Source organism: Protopterus annectens, chromosome 1.part1, assembly GCF_019279795.1.
Source record: "Protopterus annectens isolate FY-2018-M chromosome 1.part1, PAN1.0, whole genome shotgun sequence".
Lineage (NCBI taxonomy): Eukaryota > Metazoa > Chordata > Ceratodontiformes > Protopteridae > Protopterus > Protopterus annectens.
Genome location: NC_056726.1, coordinates 1,305,646,692 through 1,305,667,403, shown reverse-complemented (window position 1 = coordinate 1,305,667,403; position 20,712 = coordinate 1,305,646,692). Strand labels below are relative to the sequence as shown.

Below are 20,712 nucleotides of genomic sequence, written 5' to 3'. Positions count from 1 at the left end.
TTGATATACACATGACATACAGTTCTAATACAGTTGTAACACAAGCATTCTATATAAATCATGTTGATATTCACAAATGACATAATTATTTACAAAATTCTAGATAGCTGTGCTGGCAGTATCCCCCTTTGTCACACTACAATCTTTTAAGGAGCATAATAAATATGCACAATAAAACAGATGTTACCATTAATATGCTCGTCAGGCTATGGAAATTTGCTGGAATAGCAAGTGGAACTAGTAGCAGATATTGTATTTGCTTTATATGGGGCAGAACAAACCTACAGCTGCTTTAATAAGGGTGCGTGAGGCAGTGGCAAGTGGGGAGAATGAATGGATAATAATACTCTCTTGTTCTTGTTGGGGTGAGATGGCTCCATATTTACCTGCTGACAGGGGTGGGGGCAATAGATAACTACACTGCTCTACAGATTACAGGAGGGTGTGATATGTGATGGGTTATGAGGACAAAGGCCATTCAGGTGGGGGGACTGAATGGATTCATTTGAGTTATCTGTTGGGCAGGCTCCACTGCCACCTGCAGAAAAGTGTGTGAGAAACATAAGAAGGTTTGCGATGATGGCTTCCTGAAATCAGCACACAGGTGAAACAACAGTAATCATCCACTATGCCACAAGGAAGAACATGCTCAATGAGAAATCAGCTCTTGCCTAACCGCGTTTAGTCTTAGACCTCATACCTTGGTTTGATTTACTAACACCTCTGTAAAAATGGTCCCTTTCTTTTTAAACTTTCCCTGCATTCTATAATAGTTACAGCATCACATATTTGGAAATTAACTTCTAGAATTATGTGCAGTGTAAGACCACCACCTCCTGGGTTTTGCTTTCACAGTCGTATTATCATTCGAAAAACTATGTAAACAGCTATGCTAGCTATTATTTTCCAGTTGTACAAAAGCCGAAAGACACAACAACACAATCAGACCGACTACGACTCTAGTTCTGTAAAATGATTGCTATGATTTTTAAATGTTTCTTTTTTCATTTAAAAGTCAAGACACAATCGCTCCTTTGCTTTGGAAGCACAGCCTAATGAATGTATAACTACCCCAAGCTTTGATGATGTCAAACTAGAGCAGCATTACAATTCAGGAAACAAGCATGGGCCAAAACAAGGCAACGTCTACCGCCACCACTACAGAGCTAAAAATTTAAAATCCTCTAGGCTGGCGTGGTTGTTTAATTACAATACTCAAGGCTACACGTTTTTTCTGACAAAGTACTATCCTTATTCGCAAGGGAAGATAGCTTCTCCAAGCACTTTAAATAATACAAATACGTTAATTCGCATCATTTTAATTATATGTCAGTATTTTCCTGAACTATCTGAATAATGTTTTCTACAATTATTTGGGAAAACAAACAGTAGACTTATAAACCCACCTCAACACAACCATTTCTACGGATTGCTCCGCTTCTACACCACTGCCCCTCCCCTAGTGACGTCTGTAGGAAGAAGCACAGCATTGGGTGAGAGTGGAATCATCCAACGTTTAGCGTCTGCCAATAAATGAAAGTTTATTACTAACCCTCCCCCCCAACTCAGTTTGGGGTTACTATCGGTCTTCTGACGTACACGAACGATTTGCCACTTGTAAGGGATTGGGTTGCAAATTAGTTTTGAGGTTATAACCCGTATCTTGATCTAATTTGATTAATTATTGATTTCCTCCCCAAAGTTCTTGACTTTGAAGTGGCAACATTATGTTTGTGTTTAGTATTTTTAAGCGTGTGGGGCTGCGAGGAGTGGGACAGTGTGAGGAAAGGTACTTTCGGTTGAAACAGCGATTCGTTCATTTGCTGTTGCATCAGCCATTTCGGGGTTCTTCAGCTGTTTCCTCTGATCTAAACTCTTACATAAACGTGAAATGCGGATTGCATAATTAATTCATAGTCAAGAGGATAAGTATTTCAACTGCCAAGTGAAGCTGTAAGAAGTCTAGTGTAACAAGTTGACCTACTGGAGTTATTACTGTAGAGAAACAAATCCCTGCCAAACAAAAGTTCAGCAACTCTGTCTTGGGGGGCTTAGATTTCATTTATAACTTTCTAGCTCTAAGCGTAAGAAATCTGGACAGTCTTAAATAACGTCAGAGCAACTGCCCCAAATAGAGACAGATCTGAAATATTCCTCTTATAAACTTAGAAAGTTGCTAGCCTAGCAGAATTTATAGAAAACTATAAGTAATGGGGGGGGGGGGGGTGAATTTCAAATATCGCTCTTAGAAAGTTGCTAGAGAAAAAAAGACTGAAATGTTTTATGTTAGTGTACATTTTCTGAATGATCCGAAGTTTGAAACTCAAAATGTCTGTCATTATTTAGTGACTTCAACCACAAATTTTGAGTAACAGATCAAAAAGATGAAACAAAAATGTGGACATTCTGCAAGAATCTGGACAGTAGATAATTATGTGATGATGCCAAATTATTTTACTAGTATGATTATTGTAGCTACTTGTAGGAAGATGAACCATTTACAGGCTGGCTGTGGCCATTATAGACATGGGTACCAAACTAGAAATGAATTATCTGTTGTCCAAGTTGCACTTGAATTTGGATAGGGAAGAATTCTGCTTCACATGGATGGGAATCCTGCTCAAGAGAAGGGATAGTCTCTGGTATACATCGCTGTTTCTCTAGCAGGGCAAAGTTTAAGTCTTTAGAACAGTTAATTCTGATGCTGTTTGTCTTGCAGGAGGTCCATCAGAATGAGGCCTGATAATGCCTTTTATGCCATGTGTAGATCTCCTGTCAACAGAGATAGGTCTTTGAGACTGTCTGCCTAGGAAATATTATTTAATCCCTGTATTCTTTTAGTATGGGACCTCTGTGGATATTCTAATAGTTGGATTTACCAGGTTGGTATATACCAAAGGAGGCATTACACTCAATGTTGGGTCTGCTATATGCCAACTACAGTGGAACAGTGATCTCCTTGGACATAATGCCATACCTTTGTTTATAAGTTGCACAACATAGAATGATTTCTTCACTGCTGTAGAGATGTGATGATCAAAGGCTAGATTATTGTCTATGTATGTTCCCAAGTTCCTGACTACTGGGTTGACTCATAGGAGTGTGCTGTCAATATGGTAATTACAATGGGTGACTGACTTCTTAAAGGATACTATTATGCATTTCTTGGCATTTAGTTTTAGTCCATGGTTCTGACACCAGTTATCTGCCTGTGTCAAACCTTCTTGAAGAACATTAGAGCCTGGGTGGATTCTATGTCTGATTTTAATTTGCAATTGTTGGCAGATTTGGTCAGTCAGAGAGGCCCTTAATGTTGGCCTTGACTTCAGAGAAGTAGATGCCAAAAAGGAATGGTCCCAGAACTGATCCCTGAGGGACTTAGCAGATGACTGGCCTCCTTGTGGAGATGAACTTCCTAGTTCTAATTTCCTGGGTTCTGTCTGTGAGCCAGCTGGCTATCCACTGGGTGACATAACCTGTTGAGTTTGTTCAACAATGCTTCAGTGGGGTATTGTGCAAAATGCCTTGGCCAGGTCAAGTTAGGCAGTGTGAACCATTCTGCCCTCATCCATTGCTTTAGTGACCTTCTCAAAGAAGTCCACAAAGTTGAGTAGGCATGACCTTCATGTAAATATCCCATCATATCCATGTTCTGTCTGTCTCTTGGTTATTTGTACATACAATTATAAGGGCTAAAAATTATCAGGAGAATGTAAGGCTAGGCTTCTTAAGATCCTGACATATCAATAGCCTAGTAAGGACCTGTGCATCTATGTTTGGTGTATGCTGTCTCAATTATTTGCTGTAAATGATTTTCCCCGTTTTCGATACTTGCCAGGGTATTGTCTAGTTCTCTCCACCTCCCTATAATAGCCTTCATTTTGCTTCCCTACTCCACCACATTTCTGACCCACCCCCAAATTATTTAATTTATAATCACCTAATTCCACCCATTCTTTTCCAATACCCGATTAGGAAAAGAAATACCGACATAACCTTTTAATTTAAAATATCTTACTTCCACACATTTTGTTTTAAAACCCAATTAGGAAGTGAACTAGTTACATATTTAATTAACTGTGGTTTCATACTTCATTACCGAATATATCATCATTATAAGCATCACTTGCGAAATAAGGCTCCTTCCAGACTGATAGCCACTTATTATTAATATTGACTGTGTTACTTCTGTTAAATGGAGTCCCTCCCTAACAAACACCTATATCCTAAACTACATTATGAAACTGAAAAAGCACTAATACTACTCAAATGCTTCTTATTAGTAGCTCTTACCTTTACTATTTTAGCAGCAGATATTTTAGCCACCTACCTAAGGTAGAGTCACATACTGAAGCATGTAGCTGTATCTACTTCACCATCACATACCGCAAGTATCACAATATGCTCACTATTAAGCACTCCTTTGTGATTTACCATCGCCTTCTAAATATCATAAATGCTTACTAGGATATTATATTAAAATTCAAACCAATTTAAGACATTACATTCAGTTTTCCCCTGTTCTACTAATTTGTTCATGTATACTTAATTCATTCTAAAACCAATGGATGCTGCATACTCTAACCCAGGACAGCATATACCACTTCTTACAGTTCAGTAAAGGCCTACAAATTATTCATACCAATGTCAAGTGTCTATGCAATAAAAGTCCACAAATACAAGCCTGGATGTCAACCTTACAACCTAACATATTTGCTATTTGAGAAACAGAGCTTAAGTCACTCATAAAATGATGATGAGTTTGAAATGACTACCTTTGAAATTTTTGAAAAGATAGGCAAAATAAAATATCTGGTGGAGTAGGTATTTTAGTCCAGTCAATACTGAATCCAAAGCTGCACCCAAATTGACCTCATTTCACTTTTAGGGAAAAAAAAACACTCCTGATCACCTTAACTTGTGGAAGCACTCAACAATTCTAGCGATACATCTACCATAAACCCAAGGATGTCAGGAAACTTCTGCTAGAAGCAGTGTCTCACTTGAAATACAACTGTGATGATAGATTAATCTTATGAGAGGCTTCAGTTTAGCATGGAATGAAACATGCAATCAAACAAATACTTCAGTTTTGAAATGTCCTCTATAGGACTTGTAACTACGCAAACTTGCAAGAATGAACCGGTTGCAACACTGAATATACTGGATTGGATTATTACCAAACTACTCAATAATTATGAACCAAGTGCTACTTTACTGAACCATATCCTCAAATGGCTTTCAGCTTTTACTGTCTGGAAGCATAAGTCCTCACCATCAATTCCCTAAACCCTGAAATATTCACAATATCAGAAGTATTCAATAGCTACCACTGGAAATCCATTTGAAACCATGGAATGGAAATGTATAAAGCCAGCTCTGCTTTATATATCCTAAATCCAGTTCTTATTGTTCTTCTAGACAAGCTAATTACAAACACATTTTCAGAAGTCAAAATGAAAGGTAAAAATCACCAGTGCTTTTATATGTATGAGACTTTATTAGAACAGTTTTGATGAAGCCTCATGCAAATAAAAGTACTTAACTGGAGGTCTTTGCAATAAGTGTGGCTATCAAGGAAATGTTGTCTCCATTCTTTTGTGATTTTTATATTTTATTTCATCTAGAAAAGTATACTTTCATGTATTATATGTAGAACAAAACATCATACTATATTCCTACTCAAATTTTAGGGAAACTATGATTGTATGTAATGAAATATGGTATCTACCCAAACAAAATAATAATGAGCAATCCCATAATAGATACAGTAAAGCATATAATAACTGACATAATTTAATCAGAAAAGTAAAGCAAAACAAGACGACTCAAGAATCTACAAGAAGTTAACTGTAAACCATGCCTTTTTCTGGACCACATGTGGAAAAACACAATCAGATAGAAAACATACTCGACCTCCGAGCTCTTGGAGATACTGCTGATAAACCTGCAGACTTCAAGTCTATAATATGAGAGTATGACACTCAAAAGGGTGGTTCTGTATGTATGCCCTTCTTAAATGAATCAATCTCTTCATGCATTCAGCTTGCTTTGGTAATTTACACAAAGATGCAACTGCTCAAGTTTAAAGACCTTTCATTGATGACTTACACCCGGATTACTTTAAGAATTTACTCCCTTTCTTGGCATTTCTTCTAAGTATAATAAGCAATGGGTGTCTGTGAAAAGGATCATTTCCAGTCTTTGGAAACAGACTATAATTATACATTTACATATGAGTGAGGATCATTTCAAAGTGGAAAATACAGACCTCTCACGACACTCAACCTACTATCAATATTATTGCATGTTGCTCACACTTTGGTCATGGGTTGCATAAATCAGTACAATTTTATCATCTTAACACACATATGGTTTCAGCCCAGGACACAGCATACAGTCTGCTTTATTAAAACTGGTGGATCACATTGTTAGTTTCAGGCACAAATGATTTATTTCTTCCACTGTTTTTTTTTTTTTTTTTTTTTTTTTTTATTTCTGCAAGCCTAGTGATGTAAACCATTGATATATTGCAACCTCTCAGATGTGTATATACACCAGTGTACTATTTCAGTAATGAACCTCAACTATCCAATGGCAAGGAAAACTTTCTTACTTTTTCTTATCAAATGAAGGTGATCCACAGGGGTCTATCCTCACCCCATTACTTTTCAACATCTTTACCAGTGATATGCACCCACATAGTGAAGACATGAAATTAAGGCAGTATGCTTTTTTAAACACACCTTTACTGAATTATCACTTGCGACATAGGCAATTTTACATTTATACAAAATAATCAAACTGTATTAACAAATCAACATTAACAAATGTTATACTTCACATATATTGCTCTATATCATATAACCTAAGCAACATTACATACATTATTCAATTCCTGCCTCTTTAAACAAGAAATATCTTTATTAAATCATCACTTACAACATAAACAATCATACATTCATATAAATGAAAACAAACCACACAGACACAATCCTAGTTGCAAGCATTTTACATCACAAACCATACTGACACACTCCCAGTTGCAAACATTATACATCACTTATAATCTACCCAATCATTTTCAGTCAAACATTACATAGCTCATTTAAGTTCTGTCTTTTAAATCTCATTCCTCCCCCGTATGTATTGTTCCCACAATTCCCATGTTTTCCTATATAGTTTGCTCCTATCCTTTTCTGAAGATCTCAGTTTCAGTTGTTTTATCTCTGTTAGTATATTCATTACTTCTAATAGAATTGGTTTAGATTTTGATTTCCATTTTCTGGTAATAGTTTTTTTTGGCAGCCACCATAATTAGACACAGCAAGGCCTTACCATGTCTAGGCAATTCCAATTTTGTATCATAGCTCAGAAAAATCATCTCCATCCTTAACTCTTGTACACTCTGCTGAAGAGGTCCCAGCCTCCCACTGACTTAATCAATAGATAGACCAATGTAAATTAACACTAAATGACAAAAAGACTAAACTAATCATATTTCAGAAAACAAGCAAACAAAAAAAAAAATGACTAACCTCCAGCATTTATTCATAAATCATCAAGGATCATCAGGACCTCTGGAGATATCAATATCATGGAAATAGTAAGTGTCACAGCTAATTATAAACTTAACTTCCTAAAAACATATGAATATAATAATCAAGTGCTTTCCCAAAAGACTGGGGGCATTAAAGACAACACAGTGGTGCAGCGGTAGCATTGTTATCTCACAGCAAGAGGTTCTCTGGTTCGATTCTTGGCTGGGGTGCCTTCTGTGTGGAGTCTGCATGTCCTCCTTGCATTCGCATGGGTTTTCGCAGGGTGCCCCAGTTTCCTTCAACGTTACAAAGACATGTATCTGGAGCATTTTTCCCCGGCCTCCTCTGAAAATTGTCTTTGTTCCAAGTTGGACTTTCCCGGTAAACAAATGTTAAATAAATGCATTATGCAAAGTAAATCATCTTCAGATGACACCTTAAATCAGGTCCCATCTTTTTGAGTTGGTGGCAGCTCAGGTGGATATGAAAGACCCCACAGAACATCTCTAAAAGAGTAGGGGAATTCCCTCAGTGGCATGGTTAGATTTCCCCTACTCTGTATGAATACCACTGTGGATCTCCCCTGAAATTAGGCCATTTGCCTGCTGGGACTTCCAAGGTCAATAACATGTAAATAAATTAAACAAAAAAATCCTCTTTATGACTCCAGGAAAAGAACTGCAAAAGCACTATTTCTGCCTAAACTGTGATATGGTACTCTGTTCATTTGAAATCTCAGAAAATCAGTGCTAACCAGCTTGTTTTCCACTTACAATAAAATAGCTAAATTTACAGATAGTAAAAAATAAAGTACACATCATTTCTTCCATACTCAGGAAATCAAATGAAATATAATTAAAAAACAAACAGCTATATACATCTGGCATTGACTCATAAACCAATGCATAAAAATCATGCCCAGCCCTGGACAGGCTGCTACTATGCCATCAACCAGAAGAGGACTCATATGAGTTAATCAATACCTCATAAAGCTTAATAAAACAAATATAAATCTAGCCAATGGAGCCACACACATTTATATTTCAGTAAAATTGAATACATTTCCTAACAAAGTTTCAGAAAAATAAATGTATTTATTTGTCTTTGTTTACCGGGAAGATCTGACTGGGTAATACCCATTTTCAGCGGAGGCCTGGGGAGAAAAGCTCCATTTGCTTACATTGCATTATGCTAAGTTCCAGTCAGACACAGAGCAGTTACATTTCTATTTACATCTATACGCAAACAGTACTTACATTTATACATTCTAAAATTTTACAGAGGTGGAAGTTACTAAAGAGAAAGCACACATGCAACTTAGTGGATTGTATGGGCAGCAGTTATGTATAAAAATTGTTTTGTTATTTTAATATATTACATTTAAGGAGAGTATTTGGGGAGTATCTTACAGTGAGCACAAATTTTTAACCTTGTGATGAGCATGTACTGGATGATGATTGGTTAAGATGTTGTCTAAGTAGTGGTTTAAAATTATTGAGTTTGTCTGAGAGTTCTATTCGTGTAGATATACTATTCCAGAGTTTAGCAATGCATTGGGAGTAGAGTAAGTCTTCTGCAACATTATTTAACTTATTTGCAAGTAATAAGAATTTGTTACTAGAACAGAGGTCCCTTGCTGAACACTGTGGTAGTAATAAGTTTTGTTGTGGAGGGTACTTTTCTGGATGATGAATGAGTTTATGTGCTGTAGTTGTGACTATGTTAGACAGGTGTGCAGTTCAAGTTAGTTTAATTGCTTTAAGCTAAGACAATGGTGGGTCCTGTGAGGGAGACTGGTGGAAAATGTAGCTATTTTATTGTTCATAGGTTCATACTAGGCTATCTGCCCTAGGGCATTTATAAGCCTAGCCAGAATGTGTTTGGCTTTCGCCACCCATTTTAAATTTATTTTGCTATGCCCTTTTTCGAGGTTAGTATACTGTGCCTCTGTCTAACAGTGACACAGAAGTGATACCCGGGGTAAACCTACGATCTCCCATCCACTCATCAAGATTCCTCTTGAAGAGAGTCAATGAGGGACTCTGCCTAACCTGGACTGGGATTTTATTCCAGAGTGAAGGGAGCCTCTGGGTTATGAATCTGTCCCTCCAGCATGTCCTATTTATTTCAGTGCTGAGGTTCAAGTCTCTCGGTAGCGTAGCTCGATGGGATTTGGATTTTCTGAGGTGCAGCATGTCCATTAATTCTGGGTTGGACATGGCTTTATACGTCAGGCACAGATCGCCTCTGAACAGGCGGTATGCCAGAGTAGAGCTGGAGTTTCTTTAACCGGGCAGCATATGGCATCTGTTTGAGCCCTTTGATCCTCTTGGTGAGGTAGTTTTGGGGTCTTTCCAGTTGCTGCAAGTGTCTGGTAAGGTACATCCCAAAAGGGGCATTGTACTCAATTATGGGCCTGATGAGGGATGAGTAAAGAGGCACGATAACCTCCCCTGATCTAGATGTGAATCCCTTCATGATTAGGTGGGCTATATAAAATGTTTTTCTAACCACTTTGGCCACGTGGTTGTCAAATGAGAGATTGCTATCAACTTGGGTCCCCAGGTCCCTAATTACTTCTTCTGTACTTAATGGATTACCACCTATGTGGTAATTTGTGGGCACTTTGTTTTTGCCAAAGTGGATGACTATACACTTTTGGCATTTAGCTTGAGGCCATGGCTCTGGCACCAGTTGTCTGTTTCTATGAGGCCCTTTTGGAGGATGCTTGTGTCGGCTGGAGAGTCGATTATGGCACCCGGTTTGCAGTCATCTGCGAACTTGGTCAGCCACAGTCCTTCCGTGTTGGCCTGTACCTCCGAGAAATATATACCAAACAAGAGAGGTCCCAGGACTGAGCCTTGTGGGACACCACTTGTAACTGGTTTGGAGTCTGACATGGCTCCAGCAATTCTAACCATGTGGGTTCTGTCCTTGAGCCAGTTTGCAATCCATCTAGTGACATAGGGGTTTATATTTAAGCTGGTGAGCTTATCTATAATGCCCGAGTGGGGTATTGTATCAAAGGCTTTTGCGAGGTCCAGGTAGGCTGTGTGGACCACATTCTCCTCGTCAATGGCCTTGGTGACTGTTTCAAAGAAATCAACCAGGTTTAAGAGGCAGGATCTGCCCTTAACAAAGCCGAACTGGGTAGGATCCAGTGTCTGTAGGTCCCCAATATCTTTATTTATGAGGTCCATGATGATCCTTTCCATAGCTTTGCAGACCAAGCTAGTCAGGCTTATGGGGCGATAGTTTCCAGGATCCGTTGAGGCACCACCTTTATGGAGAGGGACCACTGTTGCTGTACGCCACTCTTTGGGCACATACCCTGTAGTAAGGCTGAGATTGAACAGCAGTTTTATGTTTGGGTTTAGCTCTTCTTGGAGTTCATGTAGGACGCAGCTCGGGACACCGTCTAGTCCCATTGATACTGTGTTTTTTGCTTTGGAGAGGGCGGCTCTTACCTGAGCATCTGAGATGCCAGGGGGGCAGCACTCTGCTGGGATAGATATTTGCCCTTTTGGTGGGGAGGAGGGGGGGAGTTTGCGCTGAACCTGTCAGCTAGGATGTTGGCAATGGCTGTGGATTCAGTGTATTTTTTGTCATTTTGGACTAATTCTGAGCATATCTGGGAATTACCACCCAGGTTCCTAACATAACCAAAGAAAGCCTTGTGATTATCCTTAGTGTCCTGTGCAATTTTTCTCTCGAAGCTGGCCTTGGACAATTTTATGAGTGCCCGTAGTTTTTTGCTAATACTGATCAGTGATGCCTTCCCTTTTTGGGATTTTGCTCTATCATTTAGTAGCTTCCTCCTTCTATTGTATAGTTTGTTTATGGCTGGGGTCCACCAGACAGGACATCTGCCTTTGGAGGATTGGGTCTTGGTTTTATTTGGGATCGCATGATCCATGCATTCCTGAAGGTGTTCATAGAATGCATTTATAAAGGATTCTGCGGTCTTGGCCGTATTTTCCACAGGCCTGGGGGCTTTGAAGGATTCCACCTCGGTTCTGAAGAGTGTGAAATTTGCTTTAGAGAAGTTTTTCACTGTGGTTTTCTGGGCAGGGGGTGGGGTCGGGATGTGAATTTCCAGTGAGATTAGTTTATGGTCAAATCTTACCAGTGAGGGATACACTTCTGGTCTGGAGCATAGAGTCTCCATGTTGGCGATGATCAGGTCCAGTATGTTTTCCCCTCTTGTGGGAGTGGTAACAAGTTGCTCCATAGCATTTGAGTTTATAAATTCTAGGAACCTTTGGGCTGGGTTGTTGGAGCTAGAGTAATGCTCCCAGTCTATGCTTGAGTAGTTGAAGTCGCCCAATATAATGGTGTTTGGAGAGACCTTCACATTTTCCAGTGTTCTCAGGAAGGCCGAGTGGGGTTCCTGGGTTTGGGAGGGTGGTCTGTAGCAGGCTATAAACTGGAAGGCAGTTTTACCCACTGTTAGTTGCACATTGTAGCAGGAAGCAAATTTCTTTCTTTGAGTATTGTTTAAGTTTGTTAGGATAGGAGCGGTGTATAAGAGAGTCGGCAGTAAGAAGGTGGTGGCTGGAGTTTTTCTTGCAGTATCTGTAAGGAATCCATTGATTCTATAAAGGGAGCCTAGTTTCTGGTGTGTAGATTTGATGGCATGCACTATATGATGGTCATATTTGGATTGTCATATATTGTAATGCCTAGAAGTTTACTGTGAGTTACAGTTTCAATGGCAGTATTATTTGCTGACTTTATGATAAAAAAATTGCTTTTGGTTTTTGACAACATTTTGATGTGAAAAGCACTAACTTAGTTTTTTTGGGGTTGTGCAGGAGGTTTGATTCTTTGAGCCAGGTTTTTACAGAGAAGAAAGATTTTTTAGGTAATGCCTTGGAGCTTATTTATTACTGAGGCTGCACATATTAATGTTGAGTCATCTGCATACTGAACTAAACTAGCACAGTGAGTGAAGGAGTGGAGGTCATTAATAAATATATTAAACAGTAGAGGACCCAGCATAGAGACCTGAAGAACACCTGTAGTAACTGATTGAAAGGATGAGTAGGTTTGCTGCCATTTTATGTCTTGTTGCCTTCCAGATAGGTAACTAAGGAACCATAACAAGGAGTATTGTGAAAGTTCAGTTGAAGAGTGTTGAATGAGCAGTTGCTGGTACAAGACAGTATCAAATGCCCTTGACAAGTCTAAGAACATGGTAGACACAAGCAGACCATTGTTTCTATTTCAGTTTATTATATTGGTAAAATGTAGTAGAGCAGTAGTCATGCTGGGGCCTAAAGCCATGTTGTTATTCTGAAAGCAGGTTATTTATGGTTAGGTATTGCATCAGCTGTATAATGATGTATTTCTCTAATATCCAACACCACATGGAACACATAGCCCTCCAGAACACACACCAGCACTGCCTTCACATACAAACACAAACCACACACACACACCTTCATGGAGGGTCTCAATAAATATCTATCCAAACAACAGAGACCTCCAAGGCAGAAACGCACCCGACCACCACAATACAACATTAATCATGAGACACATAACTCTCCTAAACAGTGTGCCACCAACCAAAACCCTAAGGAAAAACAGCATGCCCAAAACACTAGTCATAGGTGACTCGATAGTAAGGCACACTGATGTCCCACTCACTAGATTGAATAAGGAGAAAGCAATGGTTAGCTGCCTGTCAGGCACCGGGATCTGCCACATAACGCATGCACTTAAGTTCCTCAACAACAGGTATACATATGACTTTATCATTGTACATGTGGGTGTGAATAACCTGAGATGTACCTCCCTGGACTACATGCAAAGAGACATGGAGGAGCTCTTGGATTATGTAGCCCAGGCGGGTATGACCCTAGCCCTGAGCAGCATCCTACCATCACCCAAAATGATACCACAGTACAAGTAGAAAATGATTGATTTCAACAACTGGATAAGTTTTTGGTGTCATTCTAAAGGGATCCAGTATCTGTCTGCCTGGGATGACATGATTGACAGACCTCGATGCTTTGCCAAAGATGGCCTGCATCTGTCACCCCTGGGCTTCCGGATACTGGTCAAGGCTCTTGCCACCCCTATAGTGCCTTTTTTACACGGTGTTCCAAAGACCAAATTACCACCGTAACAGCTACAAACAAATGCAGTCTAAGAGTCATGCTGCTCAATGCTAAAAGTCTAAATCTTAAAATGCACTCACTCAAAGCACTCCTTAAACTGGAGAACATCAACATTTGTGCTGTAACAGAGACCTGGTTCAAGGCAGCAGAAAGCACCCCTGCACTACCAGGCTATAATTCATTCCACACCTTTTGGCCCCAGAACTTGGACCGAAGCTCCAAAGATGGTGGTGTTTCCATAATCATAAAAGATGAGGACATCTCCAGACTGGTAGCCCAACATAATACATCTGAGATTCTTCAGGTGCAGCTAACATTGGGTAAGACAGCGATTCAGGGCGTAGCTTGCTATAGGTCCCCAACCATGTCCCATGACTCACACTCCACATTCCTAAGCACCCTGGAGAATATTAGGGTCCAACCTAACATTCTCATACTGGGTGACTTCAACTTCCCCTCCATTAACTGGGAAAACGACTCATGTACCAATACACTTGCCCAGTGCTTTCTGGAATTCATTAATTCCAATGCTCTGGACCAGCTTGTTCTTACCCCCATTAGAGGTAGCAACGTCCTTGACCTGGTCATTACTAACATGGACGATGGTTGCTCTACACCAATAGTCAACTCCTCCCTGGTTAGATCCGACCGCAAACTAATCACCTTGGAAATCCACATCCCTCCCACCCCTCCCACAAAGGTAACCATCATGAAAAACTTCTCCAAAGCTAGCTTTGGGCTCCTAAAAACAGAGGTGGCTAACTTCACAGCACCCATGCAAATGGAGAATAGTTGCATGACCACCGAATCATGCACCAATGCACTGTATGAACACATACACAAATGCATGGATCTTTCCATACCCAATAAAACCAAGATGCTCTCCTCAAAAAAAAAAAGAAGCCAATCTGCCATAAACAAACTCTACAACAGATGGAGGAAACTGATGCGGAATAAGCCGAAATACCAAGACTGGAAAAACTCCTTTATCAGTATCAACAAAATGTTGAGATCCCTTATCAAATCCTCTAAAGCTAGCTATGAAAACAGAATTTCAGCAGATAGTAAAGACAACCACAAGGCCTTCTATAGTTATGTAAGGAATCTTAACGGCAATACCCATGTTTGCTCTGAGCTATTGTACAATGGTACCTCCTACACCGAGCCAACAGACATTGCCAATATACTGGCTGACAGATTCAGTGTTAACTTTACCCCTCTACCCTCCCAAAGGACCAATCACAATACCAGTAGATTGCCAGGCACCCAGTATTACTGCTGCACAGGTTAAAACAGGACTGTCCAATGCCAAGAATACAGCTTCTATATGACCTGACAATATCCCTGGCTGTGTTCTACATGAACTTCAGAGTGAACTGGCACCTCACCTGTGCGCCCTGTTCAATCACAGCCTCACCTCAGGCTTTGCCCCTACTGAATGGTGCACTGCTACAGTCATCCCTCTCCACACAGGAGGAGTGACTACAGACCTTGGGAATTATCACCCAACTAGTCTGACAAGTCTGATATGCAAAGCTATGGAACGCATCATCATGGAACTAATAAACAAGGATATAGGGAATCTCCAAACTCTGGATCCTACACAGTCTGGTTTTGTGAAGGGTAGGTCATGCCTGCTCAACTTAGTCAACTTCTTTGAGTCAGTCACCAGAGCTGTAGATGAAGGCAAGTTGGTTCATGCAGCCTACCTTGATCTGGCCAAGGCCTTTGATACCATTCTCCACTGAGGAATCATAGAAAAACTCACTAAGCTAGGCATAAACCCCTATATCAGTAAATGGGCTGCAAACTAGCTCACAGACAGAACCCACAGTGTGAAAGTAGCTGACTCCAAGTCAGACTGCTGACAAGTCACGAGTGGAGTCCCATAGGGTTCGGTTCTGGGTCCTCTCCTGTTTGGTATCTACTTCTCTGAAGTCCAGCCAGCACAAAGGGACTCTGGCTGACAAAGTTTGCAGACAGTTGCAAGTTGGGAGCAATTATTAACTCCCCAAATGATGCTGACACCCTACAGAAAGGCCTGAATAACAGCAACGACTGGTGTCAGAACCATGGCCTTTAGCGCAATGCCAAAAAATGTGTCATCATCCCCCTTTGGAAAAACCCGATTCACTTGAATTACCACATTGATGGTAGTCCACTGAACACAGAAGGCATTATAAGAGATCTGGGAACACAGGTTGACAGCAACCTGTCTTTTGACCACCACGTTGCCACTGTGGTCAGAAAGTCCTTCTATGTGGCACATCTCATTACTAAGGGTTTTGCATCCAGGAAGAGAGAAGTCATTGTCTCCCTCTACTCTTCCCTCATTAGGCCAGTCATCGAGTACAATGCCCCATTTGCCATATACCTCACTAGACACCTGCAACAACTGGAGAGGCCACAAAAGTACCCCACAAAGAGGATCCTAGGCCTTAAACACTTTTCCTATATAGATAGACTCAAAAATTGCCAACTGTTCTCTGTCTCATATAGCCTACTTAGATGTGATCTCTGCTTGACTTACAAAGCCATGTCTGACCCAGCTCTGTTAGAAATGCTACATCTAAAGAAATCCCAATCCCTCCACACCACATGCTCCAGAGACCTCAACCTCATTAACACAATCAACAGAACATACTGGAGGGACAGGTTCATAACCCAGAGACTGCCCATGCTTTGGAATAGACTTCCCATACAGCTCCTCACTGGCCATCTTCAAGAGAAATCATGATGAGTGGATGGGAAATAGAAAATTCTTCCTGGGGATCACTTCAGTGATTCTCCTCGACAGAGGCAGAAGGAACTAAGGTCGGGTGGGACGATGCCAGGCTAATCCTATGGGCTAGACTTGTAAAGGCTTCAGAGCCATTAGCCTAGTAAACAGCTATGAACCTATAATATTTTGGAGAGGGGGGAGAGAATAGCTATCGGTCTGCAGTAATTAAACTCTGTAGATATGGCGCCTTTGTGCAGTAGTATGATGTAGGATTTTTTCCACAGTGATAGGATGTATCTTTCTGCTATGGTCCTGTTAATTAGTATGGACACAGAGAAGGCTTTGACTTCTGGTAGGCTAATAGTAGTTGGTTTACAGCTACAGAAATAGTTTTTCATTTAAGGAGCAACTTCCTTATGAGTGAGGTAGGTACTGGACTAAAATCGAAGAGCTGTGGGTGGTCCTGATTGGACAGGGGTAGAGTGAGGGGAGAAGTTGTGTTAGTGTCTAACAGAGCTAAAATTGCTTGTATAAAGCTGGAATTAAACTTTGTGAAGACTGAAGATTGAGTCTGTTGTATTATCTGTTTTTGTAGAGGGACTAGTGGTCATGCCATGGTGGAGTAGTTTATTTAGTGATGACCAAAAAGTTTTGATTTGTTTATATGTTTGTCCTGTAGGTTGGTATAGTATGTTTGCTTATCCTGTTTGACATGAAGTTTTGCAAGGTTTCTAAGATGTCTAAATTGCAGGAGGGCATTTTGAGTTCTATTTTTATATCAGTTTTTTTCAGGCTTTATCCCTTTTCATAATGATTTTTTTGCTTCCTTTGTCAGCCATGGTGCGGGGTTGGACTTTTCTCTTTTATTACGGATTATTTGAGGTCTGTAGGAATACTTTATTAAAGTGCTCTACAGCAATGTCTAGCAGCATTGTTCTAAGTACATTCCAGTTATTCTTTTTTAGTATTTCATTGAAAATACCTTTGCAGAAATTGATTGCATTTTGTGTTTAATTATAGATAATGGGCCGGATTTACGAAGGCTTGCACGGAGTCTAAGAGTAGAGTAAGACTCCAGACATCGAATATGTCTGCCGAGTGATCCAGCAACAGCCAGCAGGGGCATGCATGAGAGCTCCTAAAACGACTCTTGCACGGGCAGTGTTATGTTATGCAAATTACCTCATTTGCTGCTGAAAGCTATGTAAATGAGGTAAATTTGCGATCCAGGAAACACTAACCTGTCTGAGTAAGAGTAGAGTTATTTGCAGAAATGTACTCCATTGGTAAAGGAGTACTGTTCTGCAAATAGCAAAACGGAGCTATGACAGCTCCAAATAAAGGATACATCCAGTTGAGGAAGCATGCCAATGGCCAAATATAAGGCCATTGGCATTTTAATCTGTTGCAAAATATTAAAAATATTTTATTTCCCCCGATCTCTGATCTTTAAGTGTAGCGCAGCGCTGCACATATGTGCGGCGCTTCAAAAACCAGAAAATAAAAACAAAAAAGCCAAAAATAGGCATTTTATGAAAATATTCCTCTGCCATGCAGGTGAATGGCAGGCTGAAGACAACATGGCTACTGAGTAGTGGTTGCTAAGGGGGGAAGCTCAGTTTGAGATATGTAACCAAGCATTAGTAGGCAATCCTATGCAAATGAGGATAAGGATAGTGAATCCCAATTTTCCCTGCCATGTGAACCATGTCCCTAGAATGTAAGTGTAGGATTAGGAGAGTATTAGAGTAGAAGATAGGTGATATCATGAGGGGGTATGTATCAAAGACTGTAATCTTATTGGAGCAGAGTGGCATGTGTTTGTTGTGAGTTACTCAGGACTGGAAGAGGCGTGTCTACAATTGTCTGAACTGTGTGATGCCCAGGGCATAATACTGAATGTGTGTGCTGGCTGCCCTGGAAGCTACCACAATTCCCATATCTGGCATCTGATGCAGCTGTACCAGACATTTGCCGATGGGGACATCCCTGACGATCACCTAGTGGGGGATGCTGGATACGCACTGGAGCCATGGCTGATGACACCCATCAGAAATGCACACACACCTGAACAAGAACTCCATAATGAGGCACACACACAAACATGAAATGTAATCAAGTGTGTGTTTTGGATGCTCAAGTCACGGTTCCGGTGCCTGGACACATCTGGTGGAGCCTTGCAGTACTCACCAACTACATGTACCCAAATTGTCATGGTATGTGCCATGCTACACAATATGATCCTGCGAAAACAGCTGCAGCAGGAACAGCATGGGGCAGGGCCAAACAGCCCCCCACCATTACCAAGGCATGCACAGGCACAGCGTGACTCAGAGGAGGAACAACCTGAGCCTGCCCCAGTAGGCAGAAGGAGGCATGCCCAGTATGTCTTGGCCTTGGCAAAGAGGCAACGCATAGCACATACACTGGCTCAGTAGGAACCCTGGAAATGATACCTCTCTCTGACTCGCACATAAAATAAAAGGGATGCCTAACTTGACACTACCTGTTTCCACACATGTATAGGGAGTGTACTATGTGCATCTGACATAGGCAGCCCTGCTGCACCACCTGAGGCATGATTGCCATGTTTTAAGCAATATAAAGCAGTGCTAAGCAGCTTTTACCACGATTTTGTATATGTAAACTAAATTCATGCTCATATCTGCTTTATGAAAATAAAATGCAGCGATAGGGCTCGAACCCAGGATACTGTGCACTATAGTCACAGTACTGAACCACTAAGCCATGGCAGCATTTCATTGGCACTGCCACAGCAGGACAATTGTACACTAATGCAAACACAAAGAAATGCTGTAGCATGCCCCTAAAGAGGCATATGGGTAAACTCCCCCACAGGCCTATGCAGACAGAGAACAGCAGGACAGGCAGTGTGATGTGGGTTGGGTAGGCTATGAAGTCGCAATCTAATATACGTGACAGTGGACTCTAAATTCTGTAGTACAGTAGTATGCCTCAAGCCAGTACGATAGGCAACAGTACAGATTGAAATGGAGTACCTTACATAGCAGTGCAGGCCTAGCAAATGTGTATAAGTGTCAGGTGAACCCCTCATCCTATGTACACCCACAGTAACAATCAGGTGTGCCCCCGGGTAGAAATGTACAAAGAATAGCTGTCCCCCCGTATGTCGAAATGTTGATAAGTCTATGCAAAGTGTCCCATGGAAGCCCTGCAGGCACAGCATGATCCCTGTTGATTTATGACACAAAGGTGAGCCCTGCTGTAAAAATACAACTTGATTTTCCACACACATATAGTATAAATATAGCGGCCGTACTCACACAATTCAACAAATGTAGTGGATTTCATTCAGCATCACACTGAAAGGCCATACTGGGCATGCTCACACACAAATAAACAAAGCAAATGTCAGGCAACAACATACTGAAAGGTCATACTGGGCATGCTCATACACTTAGGCTAAATATGGAGGTGATAATAAGGGATCTATGGACAAATGTGGTTAGTCATCTCTAATTCCATAAACACATTCACAAAGTGCTCAGAAAGTCATGCTATGTGTTCACACAACCTGCCAAGGTCTGTGCATGTAGGTCAAAGGAGGTTCCCTCTAATCATCAGTCATCAGACCCGTCAGAGAGTACCACAACACACTTGCGATTAATCCATCTAGGCACCGTCAGCAGCTGGAAAGACCACTGAAGTACCTCAACAAGAGGATTACTGGCCTCAAACAGTTGCCCCATGCAACAAGACTGAATTTAACCCAATCTGTACTTTGTTGCTGACTGTCTACTCAGGAGATCTCTGCACAACAGACATGTCCATGTCATGGCAACACTCAGATCTGTTCTGAGTTACAGCTCAATGGCACTAAATATACAGACCCAACTGATATTGCCAACATCCTGGCAGATAGGATCAGTGTTAACTTTACCCCCATCTCACCCATGAAAGAGCACATCACTATAATGGAAGACTGCAAAGTTGCTGTCATCACAGCTGCACAGGTAAAAAACACTCTCCAAAGCCAGTATCACAGCAGCCATGGGACCAGATAACCTCCCAGGCTGTGTTCTACACAAACCACAGAACGAACAGGCACCACACCGACATACCATGTTCAGTCATAGCCACACCTCAGGCTTTGTGCTAGCTGAATGCTGCACAGCGACGGTTATCCCATTACACAAGGGTGGAGACACCATGGACCCCAGGACCTAGCGCCCCATTAGCCTGATAAGCCTGCTCTTCAAGGCCATGGAATGTATCATCATACAACTTATAAAAAATACAGTTGTAATCCCCAAACCCTGGACCACAACCATGTTGGGTTTGTAAA

The 20,712-nt window shown here is 40.9% G+C and overlaps 1 long non-coding RNA gene across 1 annotated transcript in view; it reads right to left on the bottom strand.

Annotated features, from left to right (window-relative positions):
- LOC122813736 overlaps window positions 1-1,465 on the bottom strand; it is a 435,632-nt gene extending 434,167 nt beyond the window's left edge. Inside the window, exon 1 of the long non-coding RNA XR_006366727.1 lies at window positions 1,407-1,465. This is a non-coding gene — a long non-coding RNA (uncharacterized LOC122813736). The remainder of the gene's footprint in view (window positions 1-1,406) is intronic.
- Window positions 1,466-20,712: the final 19,247 nt, after the last annotated feature.